Source organism: Dasypus novemcinctus, chromosome 5 (assembly GCF_030445035.2).
Source record: "Dasypus novemcinctus isolate mDasNov1 chromosome 5, mDasNov1.1.hap2, whole genome shotgun sequence".
In the NCBI taxonomy this organism is placed as follows: domain Eukaryota; kingdom Metazoa; phylum Chordata; class Mammalia; order Cingulata; family Dasypodidae; genus Dasypus; species Dasypus novemcinctus.
Genome location: NC_080677.1, coordinates 108,181,815 through 108,207,658, shown reverse-complemented (window position 1 = coordinate 108,207,658; position 25,844 = coordinate 108,181,815). Strand labels below are relative to the sequence as shown.

Below are 25,844 nucleotides of genomic sequence, written 5' to 3'. Positions count from 1 at the left end.
TCCTGCTTATTGTGAAATATAGCATTGTTGCCTGGCTGTTTCTGTGAAGGACCCCAATTCTGCTAGATCTGTCATTCTACAACCAACATCAGTGAATGCTGTTTCCTAGATTCTGCCTGACAGTTCAATGCATGATTTTTCTTTTGAGGGAAGTGAACGAAGGACTTGTTTCTGGATAAAATTATGAAGGCATAAGTGCCAATACTACTAAACTAGGACTCTCTGCAATTCAAGCAGACTCCCATTCATTCAATTTACTGAATTCTTATCAAGTACTCCTAGATTATTTTAGCATGAGTATTCCAAGAATAACTATGACTGGCAATTATAATTTTGTATCTTTAGTTTAAGAAAAATTATTATTGCAGAAGTGACATGTTCTTTTTGGGTGAGAAAATATAAGTGAAAAAAAAAAAAAAAGAAGAAACACTAATCACTTCTCCTCCCCTAGTTTCTTACATTGTTGGTTTTGTTCTGTTGTTTTAGAACAAAAAGTGGGCATATTTGTCCATACGGTTTCATATATTTCACTTAATATAGTTGAAATTTTCCCTGTTGTCAAAATTTATCTACATTATTTTTAACGCCTACAAAGCATTTAGTTACAAAAATGTACAACAGTTATTTTACTAATCACCTAACGTCAGAAATTTAGGTTGTTTCCAATTTTTCTCTATTATAAACAGCACTGCAATGACAATTCTGTTGAATAAAATGGGTAAACAAATGGTAGTGTAAGTCTTTAAGCACATGCCTGATTATTTCCTTAGCCTTTAAAGGACATAAAAACTTGGAGTAATTATACAGTTATGATTCTGGAAGTGCTATTAGAGCAGGAAAATAAAGGTAATGCAATAAAATCAGCAATCTAAACATAAAAGGAAGCACATAATACTTGGTAATGTATGCAGGAAAGAATGAAAATATTAATCTTGACAATGCACATGTCATCTCTCAGAAGTGGAACACTGATAACCAAATGGCAAGTTAAAAACCCTCTTAAAAGTTGATAGATCCAAAATTAAAAGATTATCATTTAAAGTTACAAAGATAATCAATAAACAAATTTCAAAAATAACAAATATCAAATCATGAGAGATGAAGGGGTGGGTAAAAAAGTAAGCTAATTCTTATTTTTCATATAAAAAATCCACAGATAAAGTCTAAAGTTCATAAATCAAGGAACAGAAGTTTAATAATATTTATCTTTATGAAAGTAACCATAAGAAAAGCTAAAAAGAGAATTAGTGAAATCATTTTTAAAAGGTAGCTTATGGATGTAGGGTTGACGGTGACAGGAAGGAAAAGGAAGCAACAGGAGACTCATGTTTTTATTCACAGCCCTCTCCACTGTTTGATTTGTTAGGATATACGGCTATCACCAATAAAATTTGGCTGAAAAATCTGGAACTATTTGCTTTGGCTCACAATACTATATCCTCTTATCTTGATACTGGTCAGACCCAGTTGCCCACAAGAGCTTTCCTTTGACCAGAGGCAAATCTAAAACAAAATGAATCAAAATCTCAAGACTTTGGAGACCATCTAGTCTGATTTTCGAAAGTTGCAGTTTAGATTGAAACCCGTAAAGGTTGAGTCACCCAAAGTCCTATCTCTAGTCGGTAGTAAAACTGAAACATGAACTTACATCTCCTGACTTGCAACCACGTGCTCCATCTGCTCCTTCAGAGATCCATCCTTTGTGCTGGAGTATAGTCTCTAACCATTATTTGCTTGGGGCTTCCTTAATTGCTGTCCCACACTTTCAAGTTCATATCCTTCAAGTCAAAATATGGGTTTTACTGGGGGTCCAGTGCATTTGTATTGTAAAATGATACCCATATTAAATTGAAGTAATTTTTCAAATTACACTTGTAGCCACCCATTCCTGCCCCTCTAATATCCCTCTCTTCATCACACCCTCACTGCATTTGAAGCTATAGATACTTTGGGACTGCATTCCTACAAACTGACAGGCCCAACTCAGCCACAGGAATAAATGCAGTTCATGAAGTTTTTGAAGCAATGTACTTTTGAAGCTATAGTGTTTTGTGGGCACCAGGGTGGTGAGCTGATTTCACGTACTTATTTACCCATATTGAATAGTTTAGCTAACTCTACCTATTCAGACTTTAAATAGATGGGAAGGCAACAAAATTGTTTGGGGGAAAAAATGGACAAGGTAGAGACTTTCTGAGTAAATGGTAGACATAATTTTGATACTTGTATTTATACCATTTTATAAAATTGTTTTAAAATTGAATTTTAAGTAGAATGAAAGTCCCTAGAGATTATTTTTACAAGTTTAGGAAACAAGCAAAACAAAAAACTGTACAAAAAAACCCACAACCAAACATGTAAATATGGGGGCCAGGTCAATCACTGGAAATCATGTATATGCAGAAGAGTCAAGATTTAATAACAAAAACCACAGTATCTACTGTATTTTCCATAAATTATGCAAATGCATAGTGTATTCATTGTCTCATTAATGTAAAATAATAGTAAATGTCTAAAACCATGCTTTCTTAGGAGTCTGTGGGCAACAGTGATACTGATAAATAAACTGATAAAAGCAAGCTGAGCAGTGAATCTAACTCATCCTTTCTCGGTCTACCTCCTGCATTTTACCCTCTAACCCACTGTGAAACTGGAGGCTAAAACTGTATAATTTATGGCGGCAGTACCAATTGAGGCTTCTCTTTGAAGTCAGGTAATGGATATGAAAGCATTTTAGAACTGCAACATGCTAAAGAAACATGCTTTTGTGTGCGCGCGTGTGTGATGTAGAAGAAGGTGACGTGGAAGAGGAAACAATTGTTGCATTTATTTACCCACTATCTGTCCAGTGCTGAATGCCAGGACCTTGGCTTAGCCCAAGAACACAGGATGAACACAGGATGAATACCCCTTGAGAAGCTCCTGGTACACTGATGTTCATAGCAGCATTATTCACAATTGCCAAATGATGGAATCACATTCCGATACATGCGTCAACACAGATGAACCTTGAAACCAGTATGTTAAATGAAATAAGCCAGACACAAAAGGACTAATATTGTATGATCTCCCTGATATGAAATAATTAGAATAAACCAATTCAGAGTCAGATACTAGAATATAAGTTATCGGGGGCTGGGGTAGGGGTAGAGAAAGGGGAGTTATTTCTTAATTAGCACAAAATTTCAGTTGGGGATGATGGAAAAATTTTGGTAATGGATGGTAGTGATGGTAGCACAACATTGTGAACATAATTAACAGCACCGAATTATAAATTTGAGTGTGGTTAAAAGGGAGAATTTTAGGTTGAATACATGTTACTAGCATAAAAAACAAAAAACAAAAAACAAAATACCTAGAGGACTACACAATACAAAAAGTAAACCCTAACATAAACTATAGACTATAGCTAATAGAAAAATTGCAATAATATTCTTTCATCAATTGTAACAAATGTACCACACTAATGCAAGGCGTTAATGATAAGGTGGTATATAGCCTTCAGGCTGTTTGGAGAACTCATACTCTTGTTTGCTCTACAATGTTTTTGTGTTTTTTAAACATGAACAAATTGCCAACATTTTAAAATTGTGAGCATAAAAATCCAGATTTCTGACTTCTCTTTAAACATTATAAGATCTGAGAACACCAGGAAGCAGTACCATGTTAAAAACTTGGGTTCTAGAGTCAGATTCCTTGGATTAGAAACCCAGTGCTGCCATTTGCTAGTTGTTGCTTAACCTCTCTGTGTGCCTCAGTTTCCTTATTTGTAAATAATGATAATGCATTAATTCCTTCCTCATAGTGTTGATGTGAGGGTTAAAATTAAATGAGATAGAAGGGGAACAGGTTCAGCTCAGTGTTTGAGTGCCTGCTTCCCACATATGAGGTCCCAGGTTCAATCCCCAGTAGCTAACCCTCTCCCCCTCAAAAAAAAACCCCACAAAACAAAAAACCAAATGACAGCTTGGAGAGCAGATGTAGCTCAGTGGTCGAGTACCTGCTTTCCATGTATGAGGTCCTGGGTTCAATCCCTGGTAACTCCTTAAAAAAATTAAATGAGAAAGAGAGGAAGATGGCAGCAGAATAAGGAGTTGCAAGAGTCAGTTTGTCCTACAGGGTAATCATCCAGAGCTATCTAGAGCTTCCTGTTTGGAGGATCCAGGACCAGAATATCCTGCAATGTGCTTGAAAGAATGGAAGAAGGAGACTGCCAATTTGCAGTAAAGATTCATGAGTAGAGCACTCCATGCCACAGAGCCCACACAGACTGAACAGTCAGACAACTGTAAAAGTGGTTCCATCCCATTCTCCAATAGGATAGAAGGGGAGCCATGTTTCTGCCATATCTCCAGAACACAGCAGGCACTTTTGGCTTGCGCGGATTGGACTGTTGGGTGCTTGTGGTTCCATCCCCACCCCTTAAGGGCAGAAGAGACAGTGTTCACTCAGACTCTCAGGGCAACTGCAGGCACTTTCGAACCACATGGATTAGATTGTTGGGCATTCCAGAGGGTCCATCCCCACCACTGGCAGGCGAGGAGGCAGGCTGGTGCTATATCATTCTACCTGGGCAATTGTTTTGACCCACATGGCTTAGTTGCTGCCTTCACCTGCAGCTCCATCCCTGCCCCAGGCAAGGATAGTCCAGGCAATAACAGATGGCTTTGGCCTGTACAGCGTGGATTACTACACATGGCTGCAGTTCCATTCCTATCCCTGGCAGAAGATAAAGATGGGAGAACAGTTATCAGTTTTTGGGGCAACATGGGCAGCTTCGGCTTCCACAGCTTACAATATCAACTACATCCTTGGCTTCTACTACACAACCAGCAAGGGAGAAAGGGCAAGAAAGCCCTAAACTAAAGAGAAAAACTGGGCCCAGAATAAATATATTTAATAAGCCAGATGCCAAGTCACCAACAAAGATTACAGTCCATACCAAGAAACAGGAAGATATGGCCCAGTCAAAGAACAAGATAAGCCTCCAGATGACATGAAGGAGTTGAGACAACTAATCATAGATGTTCAAACAAATCTCCTTAATAAATTCAATGAGATGGCTAAAGGGATTGAGGACATGAAGAAGACACTGGATGAACACAAAGAGAATCTGAAAGCATACAGAGAAAAATAGCAGATCTTATAGGAATGTAGGCACAATAAATGAAATTTAAAATAGGGGAGCTGAGAGTCAATGTGGTTCAGTGGTTGAGTGCTAGCTTCCCACATACAAGGTTCTGGGTTCAATCCCCAGCCCTGGTACCCCAAAAGAAAAGGAGGTGGGGTGGGAAGCAGGTGTGGCTCAGTGCTTGAGTGCCTGCTTCCCATGTATGAGGTCCTGGCTTCAATCCTTGTTGCCTCCTTAAAAAAAACAAACACCAGAGGCAGATAATAGCAGATTTGAGGATGCGGAAGAAAGAAATGGTGAGCTTGAAGACATGGCCTCCAAAAGCAAACATACAAAAGAACAGATTAAGAAAAGAATGGAAAATAATTGAACAGGGTTCAGGAAACTAAATGATGGCAAGAGATGTGCAAATATATGTGTCATGACTGTCACAGAAGAAGAGAAAGGAAAAGGGACAGAAGGAATATTTAAAGAAATTAAGGCAGAAAATTTCCCAACCCTAATGAAGGACATAGATATCTGTGTCCAAGAAGCACAATGCACTCCCATCGTAATGAATCTGAACAGAGCTACTCCAAGACACATTAATGAGACTGTCAAATGCCAAAAACAAGGGAGAATTCTGAGAGCAGCAAAAGAAAAGTGAAACATCTCATACAAGGGATACCCAATAAGATAAAGTACTGATTTCTCATCAGAAACCATGGAGGCAAGAAGGCAGCAGCAGTATGATATACTTAAGATACTGTAAGAGAAAAAAAACTTCCAACCAGGAATCTTATATCTGGCAAGATTGACTTTTAAAAATGAGGATGAGTTTAGAATATTCACAGATAAACAGAAACTGAGAGAACTTCTAACAAAGAGACCAGCCTTGCAGGAAATACTAAAGGTGTGCTACAGTCTGAAAAGAAAAGACAGGAGGGAGAGGCTTGGAAAAGAGTCTAGAAATGAAGATCATATCAGTAAAAGTAACTAAGAGTCTCAAAAGTGTGGTGAAAATAAAATGACAGATAAAACCCAAAGGTCAAAATGGGTGAAATAAGAACTGCCTTTACAGTAATAACATTGAATGTTAATGAATTAAACTCCCCAATCAAAAGACACAGACTGGCAGAATGGATAGGAAAATATGAGCCATGTATATGCTATCTACAAGCGACTCATCTTGAACCCAAGGATACCAACAGACTGAAAGTGAAAGGTAGGAAAAAGATATTCTATGCATGCAGTAACCAAAAAAACAAAACAAAAACAAAAATAAAAATAAAAGCTTAAGTAGCTATACTTATATCAGATGAAATAGATTTTAATAGCAAAAGTGTTATTAGAGACAAGGAAGGACATTATTTATTAATGAAAGGGGCAATTCACCAGGAAGCCCCAAATTATATGACACAAACATTGGCAAAACTGAATTGAAAAAAAGATGTCTCTTCAATAATAGTTGGATACTTCAATACACCACTCTGAGCACTGGATAGAACATTTGGTCAGAGGATCAATAAAGAAACAGAGAGCTTGAATAACATGATAAATAGACTAAACCTAATAGATACATACAGAATACTGCACCCCAAAACAGCAGGATATACATTCTTCTCAAGTGCTCACGGATCTTTCTCCACGATAGACCATATGTTGGATCATGAAGCAGATCTCAATAAATTCAACAGGATCAAAATTATACAAAGCACTTTCTCTGATCATAACAAAGTTGGAAATCAACAACCAGCAGAAAAACAGAAAATTCATGAAAATATGGAGATTAAACAATACACTCTTAATCAGTGGGTCAAAGAAGAAATTGTAAAAGAAATCAATAAATATCCCAAGACAAATGAAAATGAGAACAAAACATTTCAGAACCTATGGGTTGCAGTGAACACAGTGCTGAGTGGGAAATTTATAGCCCTCAATGCTTACATTAAAAAAGAAGAAAGAGGGAAGCGGCTGTGGCTCAAGCAACTGAGCTCCTGTTTACCATATGGAGGACCTGGGTTGAATCCCTGGGACCTCCTGGTAAAAAAAGAAAAAAGGTGTCCCAGACCTGCGTGGAGAGGTACAGGCCCCCAGGTGGCAAAGTGATGCATCAAAAAAAGATGATGACACAACCAGATAGGAAAAAAAGAAGAAAGTGCTAAAACCAATGACCGAGCTATACAGCTGGAGGAACTAGAAAAAGAGCAGCAAACTATTCCCAAAGCAAGCAGAAGGAATGAAATAACAAAGATCACAACAGAAATAAGATGAACAAAATCGACAAACCCTTAGCTAGACTGACAAAGGAAAAAAGAGAGAAGATGCAAATAAAATAAAAAATGAAAACGGGGACATTACTACTGACCCCAACAAAACAGACAATGTAGATGAAATGGGAAAATTCACAGGACATATGAACAATGTACACTGACCTTAGAAGACCTTAACAAACCATCATAAGTAAAGAGATTGAAAGAGTAATCAAACAATACCCCAAAATGAAAAGCCCAGGACCAGATGGTTTCACAGGTAAGTGCTACCAAGCATTCAAAGATTTAATATCAATCTTACTCAAACTCTTCCCAAAAAATGAACAAGAAGGAACACTACCAAACTTATTCTATAAAGCCGATATCACCCTAATACCAAAGCCAGATAAAGATATTATGAAAAAAGAAAATTACAGACCCATTTTCCTAATGAAAACAGATACAAAAATCCTCAGCAAAATACTTACTGATAGAATCCAACAATTTATTAAAAGAATTATTCATCACTTGATCGTAGGTTTTATATCAGGCATGCAAGGGGGGGTTCAACACAAGAAAACCAATCAGTATAATACACCACATTAATAAATCAAAGAAGTAAAAATCATATGATCTTACTGATTGATGCAGAAAAGGCATTTGACAAAATACAGCATCCTTTCTTGATAAAAATACTCCAAAAGATAGGAATTAAAGGAAACTTTCTCAACATGATAAAGACCATATATGAAAAACCCACAGCTAACATTGTACTCAATGGTGAAAGACTGAAAGCTTTTCTGCTGAGATCAAGAACAAGACAAGGATGCCCACTGTCACCACTGTTGTTCAATATAGTGCTAGAGATTCTAGCTAGAACAATCAGGCAAGAAAAAGAAATAAAAGTATATTAGTCAGCCAAAGGGGTGCTGATGTAAAATACCAGAAATTGGCTGGTTTGTATAAAGGGTATTTATTTGGGGTAGGAGCTTGGAGACACCAGGCCATAAAATATAAGTTAATTCCCTCACCAAAGTCTATTTTCATGTGTTGGAGCAAGACGGCTGCCGATGTCTGCAAGGGTTCAGGCTTCCTGGGTTCCTCCCTTCCAGGTCTTGCTTCTCTCTGGGCTCAGGGTTCCCCTCTTCCCAGGGCTTGCTTCTTCCTGGGCTCAGGGTTCCTCTCTTCCTGGGGCTTGTTTCTGTTTCCTGTGTGAGCTTACTTCCAGGGGTTCCGGCTTAAGGCTTCAGCATCAAACTCCAACATCAAAAACCCTCAACTCAGGAAGAGGATGCGGTTCAACCAATTGGGTTCCCGCCTACCATATGGGAGGCCCTGGGTTCACTTCCCAGGGCCTCCTTGTGAAGTAAAGCTGGCCCGCGCCCACGGAGAGCTGGTGCGGCAAGATGACGCAACAAAGGGAGACAGGGAGACATAGAAGAACATGTAACGAATGGACACAGAGAGCAGGCAGCAAGCAAGTGGCAAGGGAGCAGGATAAATGAAATAAATCTTTAAGAAAAACAAAAACAAAACTCAACTCTGTCCTTCGCCATGCCTTTTATCTATGAGTCCCCACCCCTTCGTGGGTGGGGACTCAATGCCCTACTGACACAAGAGGTTTACCTGATTAAATAAACAATATAGTCCAATATAATCTAATATGCCCAAAAGAAAAACATAATCCAATATTTCTCTTTGGAATTCATCGATAATATCAAACTGCTACAAAAAGGCACCCAAATTGGAAAAGTAGTAAAACTTTCACTATTCACTGGTGATATGATCCAATGCCTAGAAAGTCCTGAAAAAATCTACAACAAAGCTGCTAGAACTAATAAACTATTTCAGCAGAATTGCAGGATACAAGATTAATATGTAAAAATCACAAGTGTTTTTATACACTAGTAACACGCAATGAGGAGGAAATCAGGAAAAAAATTCCATTTACAATAGCAACTAATAGAATCAAATATTTAGGAATAAATTTAACCAATGATGTAAAGGACTTGTATTCAGAAAACCATAATGCATTGCTAAAAAATATTTTTTTAAAAATATAAATAAATGGAAGAACATTCCGTGCTCATGGATTAGATGACTAAATATTATTAAGATATCAATTCTACCAAATTGATATGCAAATTCAAACAATCCTGATAAAAATTCCACCAGCATTTTTTAAAGAAATGGAAAACACAATTATCAAATTTATCTGGAAGGGTAAAAGGCCCTAAAAAGCTAGAAACATCTTAAAAGGAAGAGCAAAGTTGGAGAATTCTCATTTCCATACTTTAAATAATATTACCTAGCTACAGTGGTAAAAACACCATGGCACTGGCATAAAGATGGACACATAGACCAATGGAACCTAACTGATGATGGTTCAGAAATAGACCCTCATATCTATGGTGGGCAAGCGATTTTTGACAAGGCTGTCAAACCCATCCAGCTGGAGCAAAACAGTCTATTCAACAAATGGTGCTGGGAGAACTGGATATCCATATCCAAAAGAAAGAAAACCGACCACCTATTTCACACCTTACACAAAAATTAACTCAAAAGGTTCAAAGACCTAAATATAAATGCCAGAACCATAAAGCACCTAGGAGAAAATGTAGGGAAACATCTTTAAGACCTGGAGGTAGCTGGTGGATTATTATCTTTTTTAAAGATTTATTTTTTATTCCCCTGCCCTCCCCCATTGTCTGTTTTCTGTGTCCATTAGCTGTGTGCTCTGTGGTTCTGTGTCCACTTGCATTCTTGTCAGCAACACTGGGAATCTCTTTTTGTTGTGTCATCTTGCTGCGTCAGCTCTCCATGTGTGTGGTGCCACTCCTGGGTAAGCTGTACCTTCTCCGCATGGGGCGGCTCTCCTTGCCAGGCGCACCCTTTGCACATGGGGTTCCCCTAAGCAGGGGACACCCCTGCGTGGCACAGCATTCCTTGCGCGCATCAGCACTGTGTGTGGGCTAGCTCACTACATGGGTCAGGAGACACTGGGTTTGAACCCTGGACCTCTCATATGGTAGGCAGACGCTCTATCAGTTGAGCCAAACTCGCTTTCCAGTGGTGGATTATTAAACCTTACACGGAAAGCACGAGCAATGAAAGAAAACATGGATAAATGGGAACCCCTCAAACTTAAACACTTCTGTGATTCAAAGGACTTTGTGAAGAAGGTGAAAAGGCAGCCCATTCAATGGGAGAAAATATTTGGAAATCTCATATCTGATAAGGGTTTGATTTCCATTCTATTTAAAGAGATCATACAACTCAACAATAAAAGCAATCCAATTAAAAAATGGGCAAAGACTTAGAGATTTCTCCAAAAAGGAAATACAAATGGCCAAAAAGTACATGAAAAAATGTACAGTATCAGTAGTTATTAGGGAAATGCAAATCAAAATGATAATGATACCATCTTACACTGCATAGAATGTCCATTATTAAAAAAAAAAAAAAAACCCAGAAAACAGTAAGTGCTGGAGAGGATGTGGAGAAACAGGAACACTCCTTCATTGTTGGTGGGATTATAAAATGGTGTAGCCTTTGTGGAAGATAGTTCGGCGGTTCCTCAGGAAGCTAAATACAGAAATGCCATATGATCCAGCAATTCCTCTACTAGGTATATATCCAGAAGAACTGAAAACTGATGTGAACAGACATTTGCACACCAATGTTCATAGGAGCGTTACTGACAACTGCCAAAAGAGGGAAACAATCCAAGCATCCATCAACGGAAAAATAAACAAAATGTGGTATATTCATACTACAGAATACTATGCTGCTGTAAGAAAAAATGAAGTCGTGAAGCACATGACAATGTGGATGAACCTGGAGGACATTATGCTGAGTGAAGCAAGCCAGGCATAAAAGGACAAATATTGCATGTTCTCACTAATATGAATTAAATATGAAGAATGAACGCATAGGTTTAAAACCTAGAATATAGGTTATTAGGAGATAAGAGATAGACTGAGAAGGGTAATGATGTGTAATGTATGTAGAAGTTTTAATTAACTTGATTGTAAAAGTGTGGAAATGGGTAGAGTTGATGGTAACACATTATAGTAAGTAGAACTAATGTAGTTTTGGTTTACAAATGGGATTGCGGCTGAAAAGGGTAGTCTAGGGATGTAAATGTCAACTGAAAGAAAACTAGAGAATAATCTTGGGACTAAATAACATAGTGAACCCAGAGGTGGATAAGAATTGTGGTTAACAGAATAAATATAAGAATGTCCTTTTATGAACTAGAAAAACTGTACATCATTATTGCAAGGTGGTAAAAATGTGGAGAAGCATGGGGAAAATACAATTAATGCAACCTATGAACTATAGTTAACAGCAATATGGTAATATTCTTGCATCAATGCCAAAGATGTACTTTGTTAGTAATAGGGGGATATGGAAAAAATACAACAGATGTACGCTATAGAGACCATAGTTAGTGGTAGTAGTCTGATGATATTATCTCATAATCTGTAACAAATGTTCCACAACAATGTGGGGTTCTTAACCTTTTTTGTTCCACAGACCCCTTTGCCAGTAAGGTAAAAAAAAACCACAGACTCCTCAGAATGTAGGGGAAGATAGTTTCATGACACTCAACTAGCGTCGGCTCTAACTATTGTAATTTGGAAGTATGGATGAGTGTGATTATTCGAGCTATGCAACTACTGTAATGTGATATGAAATGAATACTACTGTAATTTATTGCATAAATTCATAAGTGAAGGAAATGTCAGATTTCAGTTAGAGATCAGAGAAAATAAAGATAATAAATTGATTTTTGTCATTTCAAGCTCATGCACCCCCAAGGAGTTAAGAACCCCTAGTGTAGGTGGAGGGGTCTTGTATAGGAATTCCATACATGTGCATGATTTTTTAAGTTCACAACTTCTCTAATAAAAATATTTTTTTTTGCTCTTCCACAGGAGGCCTACACACCACCAATGCTGCCACCACCATGTCTCTAGTGATCCCCGAGAAGTTCCAGCACATTTTGTGAGTACTCAACACCAACACTGATGGGCAACAGAAAACAGCCTTTGCCATCACTGCCGCTAAGGGTGTGGGGCAAAGGTATGCTCATGTGGTACTGAGGAAAGCAGATACAGACCTCACCAAGAGGGCAGGAGAGCTCACTGAAGATGAGGTGGAACGTCATCACCATTATGAAGAATCCGCGCCAGTACAAGATCCCTGACTGGTTCTTGAACAGACAGAAGGACGTCAAGGATAGAAAATACAGCCAGGTCCTGGTCAATGGTCTGGACAACAAGCTCCGTGAAGACCTGGCATAACGGAAGATGATTTGGGCCCACAAAGGGTTGCACCGCTTCTGGGGCCTTCATGTCTGAGGCCAGCACACCAAGACCACTGGGCGCTGTGGTCACCCCGTGGGTGTGTCCAAGAAGAAGTAAGTCTTGTCTGTTAATAGTTTATACAACAACAACTATATATATAAATTTTTTTAATTAAATGAGATAAACACTCAGTAGAGGAACCACTCCCCCCTCCGCCCCCCCAATTCTAGCCTTGTTAACATTTCAGCCTGGTCATAGCTGATTAGCTATGGGAAGCAGCACATGCCCCCTATCAGCTAACATGTTCTCTCCAGGTAGTTTGCTCTTGGTCAGTCTCACTTATTTACAATGCCAGCCTGGCCTAGCATTAGAGGCTGCAAATCCTTATAGCAACAAAGACTTTAAAATGCAATGCATAAATGTTAAGAGAGAAATTTTAAGGACAGTGGGGCTCAAAGGAGGGGCAGGTAATCAAATCAGTCAACAAATATTTCCCAAGGACCAAGTTCTATGCCTGGAGACAGTGATAAATAAGGAGGCAGAGACCCTTACCTCAAGGAGCTAACACTGTGCTGGAGGAAGTCATAACAACAAAGGCATAAACGAATAAATAAATACATGTCAGGACATGACATGTACTGTACAGAAGATAAAATAAGGCAATATAAGAAAAAGGTGGGGGTGGTGTGTGGTCTCTGGGGAGATACATTTGATTTCAGACCTGAATGATGAGAATAAGGGAGTTGTGGGAAGAGCACAGAAGTAATGTGTTCTAGGCAGAAGGAACTGCAAGAAGAGTGTGGCTGGAGAACAGTGCAAAGGTGGAGTGTGGAGGGAGATGAAATTGGAAAAATCATGCAAGGCCTCTTTAGGCCTTCGAAAGGAGTTTGGATTTTATCCTGGTCAGGAAAGATTTCATGGAGTTGCTATTTGACAGGTGTCAGTAGAGGATTAAGAGTAGAATGGAGAGGAAGCATCCTGAGTAGAGGAAACAGTGCAGATGGAGCATGACCAAGCATGGGGTATACTAGGCCTAATAGGCTGTGCAAAGTAATCTGCATTTCATTTTACAGCTCTCTGCCACCCATTATTATTAAGACCCCTTTATAACAACCAGAAAAGAAAAGGAAACCTATACTACAAAGTAGTTGTATTTATTCAGAAAAGCAGATAATGAAACAAGGATACTATAAATTATATAGCTTATTTGAAAATTTACTGGTAAGCAAACTTTTGAGAGACAGTATTATTTATTCAGCCTACAGACAACTGTAGGTCACAAAAGCCCTCTGTAATAACACCTGGCTATCCTTAGGGTTCTAAGCTATAGGATGGAAATTGCTAAAAGGTGATGGGCAGCATTTTTCAGATCCCTCTGGCAACTGTGAGAAGAAACACTTGGGAAGCATGGAGGCTAGAGGCAGGCAAACTAGTCAGATAACTAATTTAATGGTCCATGTGAGGGAGAAGAGGGGAACTGAACACAATGGGAATGGAAAGCACATGTGAAATATTTAGAAGGTGAAAATGGAAGGGACTTAGAGACCAACTGGATGTGAAGATAAGGGAAAGCTTTGTAGGTCTAGGATGACTCCCAAGTGTCTGGCTCGAATTAGTGAGTGGTTCATTAACCAAGGTATTGGAACAGGAAAAGAATAGACTTGCAGAGGAAGACAGGATTTTCACATGACCTGTCCAAACATATCCAGATTCGGAGTTTGGAAGTTAAGTCTGTGATGCAGGTATAATTTGGGACTCATCAACAAGTAGTTGGTAATGAAAGCAGAGAGCATGAATAAAACTGACCAGCGGATATACAAAGTGGATAAAGAAGCAAGGAAATTTGGTGTGGCAGTTGAGATTATTCTATGAATTCCAAAAAGAAAGATGCTATTTGTAAACTAATCTATTCCTCTGGGTGGGATACCCTTTGATTGCATTAAATTCAGCTGAGACGTCTTTGGTTATTCCCTGTTAAAATTAGGGCTTTTAGATTAATTGACTATGTCAGAGGGTATTACTCTGGTTGAGTCCCTGTGCCCTTGCTGGATCTAAAATAAATGGACACTCACTCAAGAAGACACAGAGAGGAGAGAATTTTGTCATTTTTGGTCCTGCCATCTGAAAAAAAGAAGACTCAAACAGCTTAAGTCCAGGGAGAGATAGACCATTTGCCTGATAGCTTATAGCTGACCTTGGAAGAGAGTTGAGATATAGGAAGCCCTGAGACCAGCCCCATGCCAGCCTGCAGCTGAGACTGGGAAGAAGCTGGGCCCAGGGAGCATTAAGAGGAAGAGGAAGCCCAGAGAAGAAAGGCTGAAACCCAGCAGTGATTGCCCACCATCTTGCTTTAACTCGTGACAGCTAACTTTGGTGAGAAAGTACCTGGAGTTGGACTTTCCAAGGCCTTGGGACTGTAAGCCTTTACCCCAAATAAGTACCCTTTATAAAAGCCAACAGATGTCTGGTATTCTGCATCGGCACCCCTTTGGTGGACTAATATACTTGGGGAATATTCACAGGGGTAGAAAGAGGGGGAAACTTGTAAAGAAGACTGAAAAGAGGTCAGAGGAAAAATGATAATCAGATGGTAGCATCAGGGAAGCCAAATGGAGAGGTCAGCAATATCAATTGCAGTGAAAGAAGAAAGGATCTGAGATAAATTCTTGCCAAGAGATCCAATACACTGATTCATTCAATACACATAATTATCACATACTGTGTGTCAACCATTGATATAGACACAGGGAAGACAGCAATGAGCAAACTTCCTACTTTCGAAGGTGGGGCAAGATGGCATCTGAATAAGTACACTGTTGTCATCTCTCTTACAAAAGACTGGCTGTATTCTCTCTTACAAAAGACTGGCTGTGTGGTGACGGAGTCCTACCGGAGCAGGCTGTTTTGGGAACCTGCAGGACGGGAGGTGTCTGGACATCGATCTGGAGAGACTGCAGCAAAATTGGTGTTTGCTCAAGGTAGAACTGCGGGTTTCTAACACTGAATGCGTAAGCCGCGGGAAGGTAAATCCCTCCCCCGCAGGGCTAAGAGCCCCAGCGTTCTGAGAAATGCCGGTCGTGGGGCGGAGTATCCAAGCCCCATGCGCCCAAACGCGTGAACCCCAAGCCTGTGTCCCCTGAACCCCCGTGGCCCACGCTAAATACCCGGAGTCCACATTCTCCCAGGTCTCTGTTTCCCGAGCCCAGCACTCCTGGAAATCTGGCCTTCCCCTACCCCTCCAGACATGGACTAACTCTGGAAGTGGGCGAGTTTAGGTGGGAGGTGCAGAGGGGCCACGGAATGTAGGTTCAATTTTCTGGTACCCCCTTTTTTATTCAGTTTGGAGGAGATATTAGCTGACTTGGGGAGAGCCTAATAGAGAAGAGGCGAATCTGGTGAGAGAGCCCAATTTACCTAAATGCCCTGGGATAGGAAACGTGGTCTGGGAAAAGGTGGAGTCAGAAAATTGACCAGCCCCCTTGTAGCACATCTAAGGGAGAGGGATGGTAAGACGTGCTTTACAGGCTTCCAATAGCATATTTAGGGTTTCTGGCAAGGGGTGGGTGCTCTCTTGAGAAATTAAGAATCATTATTTCCTCAGGTGAGTTGGTTCACCAGGGACCCATTTGAATTTCCTACAGGAGCCCTCACGCAGCCTTCTTGCTGCCTTGGGAAAGAAGTGAGGAAGGGAGAAAGAGGGAAGGTCAGACTCCTAAGCAGTTTATTCAATTGCAAAGAGAATTCTTTGCCTGAGGCCTTGTCTGTTCTTTTTCGTTGGTCTGTTTTCTTGTTTTCCTTCTTCTTTATTCCCCTCCCCCCACCCCCCTTTTTTTCTTTTTTCTCCCCTCTCTGTCTTTTTTTTCTTCTCTCTTTCTCCTCTCCCCCCCCCCCCTTTTTTTCTTTTTTCCATATTAGTGCTGCAGGCAACAGTTCTTATTTGCTGTGTTTCCTCATCCTCAATTTTCACTTTTCTGGGTGTACTGATTTTTGCTATCCCCTTTCCTTTACATCATTCTCTCCCCCATCATTTATTGTTTCTCTTATATTCCACCTCTCTCTGTTTAACCCCCGATATTTCTGACTTTTTATCTCTACTACCTCTAATCTGTTTTCTATCATTTATTCACTCTTTATGTTATTGTCCTCTCTTTTCCTTTTCCCTCTCTCCTGATCACACTGACCTTTTAATTCATAGTATATTCCTCCCCATATTCAGTTTAATATCTCATTATAGGTACTCCACTTTTTTACAGTTATAACTATACACAACTTCCATGAGTTCTATATCCATTCTCCTAGATCTCATATGGTTCTTCTGCTAACACTCACTATCAATACTATTGTTATATTTTTCTTTTCTTACCCCTTTTGCTTTCTCTGGACCTAATATTTTCCTTCAAAGGAACTTAGCCAACAACAAGGAAATAGAATAAGAAGAAAAAAGTGACAAAAAGAAGACTTAATACACATACAAAAACAACAACTAATTAAACCCCAAGGCTAGAATAAGAAGATAATCAACAGAATAAACCCAACAAGATAAAATGATGACCAGACAGCAACAAAAAACTACAGACCATACCAATAATCAGGAAAACATGGCCCAATACAATGAACAAATTAAAAACCAGGAAGAGAAGTGGAACACCGAACAAGTAATTAAAGCTCTCAAAACTTGTATCATGGACCAATTCAATGAAGTGAAAGAAGAGATTAAGCTTATTAAGAAAACACTTGGAGAGCATACAGAAGAAACTGTGATCATGCACAAAGAGATCACAGAGATGATGGGGATCAATAGCACAATCCAAGAAATCAAAAATACACTCTCAGCGAATAACAGCATATTGAAGAGGCAGAGGAAAGAATTAGTGACGTCGAAGACAGTACATCTGAAATCAAACAGACAGAATTAATTGAAAAAAAGAAAGAAAAAACCCAGCAGGGACTTAGGGACCTAAACGACAATGCAAAACGCACAAGCATACACATTATAGGCATCCCAGAAGGAGAAGAGAAGGGAAAGGGGACGAAGGGGTGTTGGAGGAAATAATGGCTGAAAACTTCCCAAACCTATTGAGGGAGATGGATGTACATGTCCAGGAAGCACAATGCACCCTGAACAGCATAAATCCCAACAGGCCTACCCCAAGACATATACTTGTCAAATTATTCAATGCACAAGACAAAGACAAAATACTAAAAGCAGCAAGAGAAATGAGAACCATCACATACAAGGGAGGCTCCAAAAAATTAAGTGCTGATCTCTCATCTGAAACCATGGAGGTAAGAAGGCAGTGGTATGACATAGTCAAGGTACTAAAAGAAAAGAATTTCCAACCAAGAATACTCTATCCAGCAAAGCTAGGATTCAAAAATGATGGAGAGTTCAAAATATTCACAGATAAACAGAAACTAAGAGAGTATGCCAACAAGAAACCTGCCTTTCAAGAAATACTAAAGGGAGTTTTGGAGGAAGAAAGAAACGAACAGGAGAGACAGAACTGGAGGAGAGTGTAAGAAAAACTAAAACTACAAAAAGAGAGAAAAAAAAATCAAACACTATAAGACAAACACAAATCCAAAGAAAGTATGGCTAATATAAGTAATTCCTTGAAAGTAATAATACTAAATGTCAATGGATTAAACTCACTTATTAAGAGACACAGATTGGAAAATTGGATAAGGAAATATGACCCATCTATATGTTTCTACAAGAAACTCATCTTAGACCCAGTGATTCAAAGAGGTTGAAAGTGAATGGCTGGAAAACAATCTTACAAGCAAACAATAACCAAAAAAGGGGAGGAGTAGCTATATTAATATCAGACAAAATAGACTTTAAATGCAAAACAGTTGTGAGAGACTAAGATGGACACTACATATTAGTGAAAGGGATAATCTTTCAAGAAGAAAGAACAATCATAAACATTTATGCTCCTAACAAGGGTGCCTCCAAATACGTGAGGCAAACACTGGAAAAACTAAGTGAAAGAACAGATGCCTCTACAATTACAGTAGGGGACTTTACTACACCACTATCAACTTTGGACAGAACATCTCAAAAGAGAATCAATAAAGAAACAAAAACTTTGAGCAGTATATAAGAGGAGCTGAACCTAATAGACATATACAGAACATTACATCCAAATACAGCAGGATATACATTTTTCTCAAATGCACATGGATCATTCTCCAAGATAGACCATATGCTAGGCCACAAAGAAAGTCTCAATGAATTCAGAAGGATCGAAATCATACAAAATAATTTCTGACCAAAGTGGAATAAAGCTGGAAATCTGCAAGGGCCAGAGGCCCAGATTTCACAACAAGATATGGAAATTAAACAGCACACTCTTAGAAAAACAGTGAGTCAAGGAGGAAATCTCAAAAGAAATTAATAACTACCTTGAAACTAATGAAAATGATAACATACCAAAACTTATGGGATGCAGCAAAAGCAGTACTGAGAGGGAAATTTATAGCCATAAATTCATATATCAAAAAAGAAGAGCTAAAATTGAAGAACTAACTGCACATTTGGAGGAATTAGTAAAAAAAACAACAAAGTAACCCCACAGGAAGAAGAAAGAAAGAAAGAACAAAGATAAGAGCAGAACTAAATGAAATAGAAAATAAGAAAGCACTTGAAAAACAAAACCAAAAGCTGGTTCTTTGAGAAGATCAATAAAATGGACAAACCCTTAGCTAGACTAACAAAGAAAAAAAGAGAGAAGATACAAATATAGAAAATAAGAAATGAGAAAGGAGATATCACCATTGATCCCACAGAAATAAAGACTATTATAAGAGGGCACTTTGAAAAACTATATTCCAACAAAAATGACAATTCAGAGGAAATGGACAAATTCCTAGAAACACATAAGCAGCCTCTACTGATGAAAGAAGAAATTGACAATCACAACAAACCAATCACAAGTAAAGAAATAGAATCAGTTATTAAAAACCTCCCAACTAAGAAGAGCCCTGGACCAGATGGCTTCACACGGTGAATTCTACAAAACAGTCTGGAAAGAACTGATGCCAGTCTTGCTTAAACTCTTCCAAAAAATTGAAACAGAAGGAACATTGCCTAACTCATTCTAGGATGCCAATATTACCCTAGTACCAAAGCCAAACAAAGACACCGTTAAGAAAGGAAAATTACAGACCAATTTCTCTAACGAACCTAGATGCAAAAATCCTCAACAAAATACTTGCTAATCATATTCAACAATACATTAAATGAATTATATACCATGACCAAGTGGGATTCATTCCGGGTATGCAAGGATGGTTCAACATAAGAAAATCAATTAATGTAATACACCATATAAACAGATTGAAGGGGAAAAAATCACATGATCATATCTATAGATGCAGAAAAAGCATTTGACAAAATACAGCACCCTTTCTTGATAAAAACACAGCAAAAGTTTGGAATACAAGGAAATTTTCTGAACATGATAAAGGGTATATATGAAAAACCCACAGCCAACATCATTTACAATGATGAAATCCTAAAATCCTTCCCTCTAAGATCAGCAACAAGCCAAGGATGCCCACTATCACCCCTTCTTTTTAACATTGTCTTAGAAGTACTTGCTTGAGCACTAAGGCAAGAACCAGATATAAAAGGCATCCAAATTGGAAAGGAAGAAGTCAAAATTTCATTATTTGCAGATGACATGATCCTATACATAGAAAACCCTGAGAAGTCTAAAAGAAAGCTTCTAGAACTCATAAATGAGTTCAGTACAGTCACAGGTTATAAGATCAATGCGCAAAAATCAGTAGCATTTCTGTACACCAATAATGAGCAATCTGAGGAGGAAATCAAGAAACAAATACCATTTACAATAATAAATTAAAAAATCAAATACCTAGGAATAAATTTCACTAAAGATGTAAAAAACTTATACACAGAGAACTACACACACTGTTCAAGGAAATCAAAGAAGACCTAAATAAATGAAAGAACATTCCCTGTTCATGGATAGGAAGACTAAATATTATTAAGATGGCTATCCTATCAAAACTGATCTACACATTCAATGCAATCCCAATAAAAATCAACACAGCATTCTTTAAGGAACTAGAAAAACTAGCTATGAAATTTATTTGTAAAGGAAAGAGGCCCCGAATAGCCAAAGATGTATTGAAAAAGAAAAATGAAATTGGAGGAATCACACTACCTAACTTCAAAACATACTACAAAGCTACAGTAGTGAAAATAGCATGGTATTGGCACAAGGATAGACCCACAGACCAATGGAACCGAATTGAGAGTTCTGATATAGATCCTCATATATACAGTCATATAATATTCAGTAAGGCCACCAAACCCTCTCAACTGGGAGAGAATGGCCTCTTCAACATATGGTGCCTGGAGAACTGGATATCCATATGTAAAAGAATGAAAGAGGATTACCAGCTCACACCTTATACAAAAATCAACTCAAGATGGATCAGAGATCTAAATATAAGAACTAAGACCATAAAGACTTTGGAAAGCAATGTTGGGAACCATCTACAGAACCTTGTAATACGAAATGGCTTCATGAACTTCACACCCAAAGCATGAGCAGCAAAAGAACAAATAGATAAATGGGACTTCCTCAAAATTAAAGCCGTCTGCACCTCAAAGGAGTTTGTCAAGAAAGTGAAAAGAGCCTACACAATGGGAGAAAATATTTGGTAACCATATATCTGATAGGAGACTTATATCCTGCATATATAAAGAACTCCTATATTTTGAAAATAAAAAGACAAACAACCCATTTAAAAAATGGGAAAAAGTTTTAAACAGATACTTCTCCAAAGAAGAAATACAAATGGCTAAAAAGCACATGAAAAAATGCTCCAGGGGAAGCGGACTTGGCCCAGTGGTTAGGGCGTCTGTCTACCACATGGGAGGTCTGCGGTTCAAACCCTGGGCCTCCTTGACCCATGTGGAGCTGGCCCATGAGCAGTGCTGATGCGCGCAAGGAGTGCCCTGCCATGCAGGGGTGTCCCCCACGTAGGGGAGCCACACACACAAGGAGTGCACCCCGTAAGGTGAGCCGCCCAGTGCAAAAGAGAGTGCAGCCTGCCCAGGAATGGTGCCACACACACGGAGAGCTGACACAACAAGATGATGCAACAAAAAGAGACACAGATTTCTGTGCCGTTGACAACAGAAGCAGACAAAGAAGACACAGCAAATAGACACAGAGAAGGGACAACCGGGGTGGGGTGGTGGGGTGGGGGGGTAAGGGAGAGAAATAAATAAATCTTAAAAAAAAAAAAAGAAAAGAAAAAATGCTCCAAATCTCTAGCTATTAGGCAAATGCAAATCAAAACTACAATGAGATACCATCTGACTCCCATAAGATTGGCAGCTATGAAAAAAACAGCAGACTACAAGTGCTGGAGAGGATGTGGAGGAATGGGAACACTCATCCACTGCTGGTGGGAATGCAGAAGGACCCAGCCATTCTGGAGGACAGTTTGGCGGTTTCTCAAAAAAACTAGCTATAGATTTGCCATATGACCCAGCAATTCCACTGCTGGGTATATACCCAGTAGAACTGAAAACAAGGACACAAACTGATATTGCACACCAACGTTCATAGCTGCATTGTTCACTATTGCCAAAAGTTGGAATCAACCCAAATGCCCATCAACAGATGAATGGATAAATAAAATGTGGTATATACATACAATGGAATACTACTCAGCTTTAAGAACGAATACACTACAAACACATGTGATAACATGGATGAACCTTGAGAACCTTATGTTGAGTGATGCAACCCAGGCATTGAAGGACAAATACTACATGATCTCAATGATATGAAATAAGTAAACCATGCTGCCTCAGAAAGCTAGAGACTGGATGATAGGCTTAAAGGAATTTGGGGGGTAGAGAAAGGTCATGAGCTGACACCTACCTGGGTGAAATCTATGATAAGCTGGAGTAAGTATTTGTACAAGGAAGGGATAAAATGGGGGCATAGGGATACCTTTGGGTGGGGCTTTGTGAGCTTGAGCGGGGCTAGAGATAGGAGGATGGATAATATGTCCCGGGAAAGTGGGGGAACATATGAACATAGGAGATTGTCAGGTATGTGGTTGAGAGCATACTGTTGAGAAAACTTTTTCAAAAATATAATAAGGAAAGTTACCTGTTTGAGATGCTTAGAGGGGAGAATCTGATAACAGGACAGGTTTCTAAGGAGTGTGCGAGTGCTCATTTTGTCATAGTGGGTTATATAATTGGATAAAACCCATACAATGAGAGTGAAGGTATACCTACATCCAGGGGAGGACTGATGTTCTCAAATAGAGGGAATTTTATCTCTCAAGAGAAATGGTGGCTCCCAATGCATTAGGGCAGTCGAGCATGTCAAGTCCTCAACATTGTTGCAAGTATCTCTGAACATGGCCCTTCAAGCAATGAAGAATGATTATCACTGTGGGCCCTGAGGGGAGGGGGAAAGAGGTATTGAATAGGTGGAATCAGTGTAACTGTGAGGCAATGGAAGTGTTCCACAAGATTATGCAAGGATGGATATAGGACATGTTAAATTACACCCAAAAATGTATAGGGGCCTATAGGCTAAAATGTAAATCACAATGTAAAACATAAGATAACTAAAAATTTAGAAAATTGTATAGTTTAAAATATAGACCACAATGCAAACCCAAGTGTAACCTTGTTTGAAAGCTATTGTCTCAGTATCTGTACATCAGTTGCAGTAAATATAGTATGAACATGTAAAAAGATTATTGCTGGGCAAGGGACAAAGTGTCTGATGTTGAATATGTGGGAGTACTGTACATTGGATATACGAATTACTGTGGTCTAAAACTTTTGTGAAGACAAGCTTAATAATTAGAAAAAAAGAAAAAAGAAAAAGAAAGGGTGTAGACCCTGAGGAAGAGATGGAAGAAGTTGCCTTGCCAATGTGCATATAGGGCAACACTTATTGCAGTGATGGAAGGCAAAACATCAAAAACAAAGCTTTTTCATTTTTTAATTTTTTGATACCCCAATTTATTTTTACTTTAATTTTTCTAAATTAGTATGTATTCTATAGCTAACCTCTAAACCCCTCACTATATCCCATTTTACTAATGGAACCTGGCAATATATTGGGCTTCATTTTCAGGAAGGTTTTGGACCACAAAGAGGTTTGATGGTGGGAGGGGGGGAATACTGGTGTGGGGTGTTATTGGTGGGGGGATGCATGGTTGGGAGGGAGTTCTCCAGGGCATATGTGTGCGGTGCAAAAAAATGTTTGGATATTTTCATAATGGTTACAGTTGGGAACGATGGCCAGGGGAGCTCTGTCGCATTCCCCAATGAGAACAGCAACAATCCTCTGAGTGTAATGGCTAAGGCCAATAAGGAAGGATGATCCAACAATGAGCCCTTGATGCTAATGACTATGCTTGTGGGCCTGTGTGCCTGAAATAAGAACTAGGCCTAGAGCTGCAGGGTGCCTAAGAGTTACCTCCTGAGAGCCTCCATGTTGCTCAAGTGTGGCCAGTCTCGAAGCCAAACTCAGCATGTAAATTCCCCCCAGCGTGGGACATGACTCCCGGGGATGAGCCTCCCTGGCACCGAGGGATTACTACCAAGTACCAGCTGATGATGTGGCTGGAGAACGACCTTGAATAAAAGGGTCAACTCAGACCAGCAGAATATCTCAGCCTACAAGTAATATCAGGAGTTAAAAATGCTTTTTGACCCGGAATAAAAGGGGGAAATGGAAAGGACAAATGAGTTTATATGGCTCTGAGTCCCCAAAAAAGAGCCAGGGGGTCATCAGAGGGGTCGCCCTTACGCATACCTCAGCAGAGTCCCAGAGACAGCTAAAGTAGATACACCCCAGGTATTGATTCTTCTGAGGGCTACAGAGACCCACAGGTTCTATGGTCATAGCAGATGGAGTTCAGTGCCATGTCAGTTGGCCCTACCTTGGAGTTTGTGGTCCTGAGTGTGATGGAGTTTGACTCAGGTGTGATCTTTGTTCACAAGTCTCTCCTGTCACTTTTACCGGACCTGTGGTTGGCGCTGGGGTTTAGTGTATACTTGGGGGACCTGAATCTCTGGACTGTCCATGTGACAGCCAGGCCCTGAGCCTCAACAGACTTGCAACTCCTCTGGTTTATTGGACTTACCCCAGTCAGCTAACAGGGAGGTGAAGAAGGCCAACCACCACACCAGGGAGCCAAGAGTGCCTACAACTGCAAACAGGAGAATTGCATCCATCATCCAAGTGGAGTTGAGGTACCCTCTCGACAGAGGGGTGGAGTGGACATAGCCATCCCAGGGTCCACAGAATGGAGGAATAGAGTATGAATTAGAGTGGACCTATATGATTCTCTATTCTGGAACTAATGTAATTAGTAGTGGAAGTAAATGTAACACTGAGATGGAGAAAGATGTAGAAAAACTCTAATATTTTATTGAGATAGTGAAAAGGTTCAATGTTATATGGAATAGTTAGGAAAAGTAGAGATGTTTAAAGCTAGAAAAGAAAGAACTTTAGGAAAATGATTTCCCTCATCAAACACTACCAAGCTATTCTGAGGAAGAGGAATTGGACCTATAATGTGGCCCTAATAGAAAAAAGAGGCAAAAAGGTAGAGTAGGGCAGAATTCTGGTCAATAGACAATTTTTCTAATAACAATGGGAAGACAGAGAGGGTTATCAGGAAGCAGCTAAGCTCTTCCATTAATGTCTTCAAACAAAGCACCCGCAACCTCTTGGGGGCACTGGAGAAGTGGTTCTGCACACATCCTGACCCAGACTAACATGCAGAGATTAAGGTAGTAAAACATCCACTGATTCCACTCCAGGAGATTCTGGACTTGCAGTCCAGGGGTATGTATTAGGAAGACTGTCTCAGGTGATCTGGATAGTTACCCCAGGTAAGATTTGATTCAATCCTTGCCCTTTACCTATAAATAATTCTGCTGCATTTGGGGGAATATACAAATGTACACACAAAAAGAACTATATAAATACAAATAGTATTAAAGTAGCCTTAACCAAAAGCTTCATCCTCTTTGAGAACTGTAACAGGAAAAGCTGAAAGGCTTTCTTAGACAAATGTAGAGGGGGAAAAAAGTCATCTGTGTTTTAGTCTTAAGCCATTTTACATAATTTCCCTATTATT

At 39.3% G+C, this 25,844-nt stretch overlaps 1 protein-coding gene and 1 pseudogene across 4 annotated transcripts in view; one reads left to right on the top strand and one right to left on the bottom strand.

Moving 5' to 3' along the window:
• Positions 1-25,844, bottom strand: part of NRF1 (nuclear respiratory factor 1) — a 140,942-nt gene that overhangs the window by 94,568 nt on the left and 20,530 nt on the right. The window contains exons 1-2 of one of the 4 annotated variants that reach the window (XM_004463236.5): positions 2,835-3,376; positions 1,649-1,778 (exon numbers count right to left, since the gene is read on the bottom strand). The exons of 2 other annotated variants lie outside the window; for them this stretch is intronic. The gene's annotated coding sequence lies outside the window, so the exon portion shown is untranslated. Of the gene's footprint in view, positions 1-1,648; positions 2,206-2,834; positions 3,377-25,844 lie in introns of those variants that run through there. One more of the 4 variants, XM_058297348.2, reaches the window with a different exon arrangement.
• LOC101440887 (small ribosomal subunit protein uS13-like) lies at positions 12,328-12,791 on the top strand (annotated as a pseudogene).